The sequence below is a fragment of the Etheostoma spectabile genome, chromosome 6 (assembly GCF_008692095.1).
Source record: "Etheostoma spectabile isolate EspeVRDwgs_2016 chromosome 6, UIUC_Espe_1.0, whole genome shotgun sequence".
Taxonomy (NCBI): Eukaryota; Metazoa; Chordata; class Actinopteri; order Perciformes; family Percidae; genus Etheostoma; species Etheostoma spectabile.
The window spans coordinates 19,688,719-19,690,619 of NC_045738.1; the positions used below are offsets into that span (position 1 = coordinate 19,688,719).

The following is a 1,901-nucleotide window of genomic DNA, read 5'->3' on the forward strand; positions in this document are numbered from 1 at the left end:
CCTACCCACATCTAAAATGTGGACATATCACATTTTAGATGTTAGAATACTGGTGAAAAAATGTATAAACTGACAGCATTTCAGTTGTTTTTTAATGTCTATGATTGTTTAATTGTTATCACTGTTTACAAAGCTGGATTTCATACTTGAATAAAATGCATAAAGTGCACCTAGTGTCCTCTGGTGTTGCAGTTTATGACAGTTGGTTAAAAAGTCAAGTCAGCTTGATCATAATGTGTTTTATCAAAGTGCTTTCAGGAGCAACACTCAGCAGTGCATGTCTGACAAAGCATGCAGGTTGGATGTGTTGCTGTCTGCTTGTTTTTATATCACTAATTGATTTTGGCAGAGTAAATGTCTTTTTTTTTTAACCATTGATTTATTTGGGCAGATAAATGCCTTAAAAAACGGTCATGTGTTTAGTAGTTTATATCCTTGACTTTCTACTTCCGGGATAGCTCCGTTGTAGCCGGAAAATCCACCTGACGATTGTGATTGGTTTAAAGGTCCCATGACTTGGTGCTCTTTGGATGTTTTCTATAGGGCTTAGTGGTCCCCTAATACCATATCTGAAGTATTTTCCCCAAAATTCTCAGTTTATACCTTTCTAGCCACTGGGGGACCATAGGCAGGTCGGGAGAACTCATATTAATGTTAAAAAACCTCATAAAGTGAAATTTTCATGTCATGGGACCTTTAAATAAATGTCAATAAACCAAAGCACGTTTTCCTCCCATCCCATCAATGCCAGACTCCTCCAGCGTGCTCGGGGTCGGAGAAAGCGAGACTATGTGCTTACTAATATTTTTAATCCTAAAGCTATGCAGGGATTTGGTTAGATTTTCCTCGTTTCACACTGCTCCAGTGGTGTAGTCTAATGTATTTAAGCATTTAAACTGTACTATTTAAATATATGGAGCATAAAAATTACCTTTAGCCTATAATATATATAGCCTATTTTAACAAACAAATTTGACCCCAGGACAGGTGAAGTAAATTTCACGTGTGAACATGTCTGTTAACTTCCTACTGTATGCTCCTGTACACACCTAACCAATGTAGTTCTAAAAAGAGCAGTCTGCAGAGACATGTGGGTGCCAGGGTTTTTCTGTGAGTCATATTTTTATTAGCTGGCAGTGATAAGGAACCTTGTATAATGTAGCGCAGATGAGAAGGTAGAAAACAACATAGTTGAACTGCATACATTAGGGATGACAACTTTGTTTGGACGTTTTGAAGATAGGTGATGAAAATGACGTTTTACATCCAATCATTTCACCGGGATATGTGCTGTATGTGTTTGTACATTTACATGATTGTACAGCATTTGTGCATTTTTTAAAAAAATCTGGCCCAGTGGACTGGAATAAATTGAACTGATTGAACTGATGATTGACTGAGTAAAGTGCAGGAATGTAGCTCTGGAGGCCATACAGTGGTAATGCTCCGCAGCTGCATTAAGACGCTGTCAGACACCTGTATATGCAGTCGACTCCTACAGCTTAACCATGGAACAGTTTTGGCTTCCTGCCAGCAAAACCTCTAGGACAGGAAATTCAACTTTGTCTGCCTCTTGAAAAACAAACCTCCATCTTTGACTAGACCCAGAAATGCCACCATTTGCATGTGAGGTGCCTTAAATGAAGCTGTTAAGTGAAAGTGGATTATATCTGTACAAAGTGACCTTTGGGCCCAGATAAGGGCCCATCAGCAGCCTCCCGCCCGGCAAGCTGTGTGTTTTTAATCTCCCATTGTTTTTCCCAGAGAGAGGGACATTTGCTGATAGACTGCCTTAACCCACTGCGGATCAATACTGCAGGAAGCCTTTGTGATGCATATCCAAGCAGCCCCCGCCTATCTGTGTCTACAGCAGGCCGGGGGGGGGGGGACTCCATCAAATC

The 1,901-nt window shown here is 40.3% G+C and overlaps 1 protein-coding gene across 4 annotated transcripts in view; it reads left to right on the forward strand.

Annotated features, from left to right (window-relative positions):
• The window catches only part of hormad1 (HORMA domain containing 1), a 17,810-nt gene that overhangs the window by 11,226 nt on the left and 4,683 nt on the right, over positions 1-1,901 (forward strand). For 3 of the 4 annotated variants that reach the window (XM_032519613.1, XM_032519614.1, XM_032519611.1), the window contains exon 16: positions 1-174. This exon is cut by the window's left edge and continues 247 nt beyond it. The exons of the other annotated variant lie outside the window; for it this stretch is intronic. The gene's annotated coding sequence lies outside the window, so the exon portion shown is untranslated. Of the gene's footprint in view, positions 175-1,901 lie in introns of those variants that run through there. 4 annotated transcript variants of the gene reach the window in all.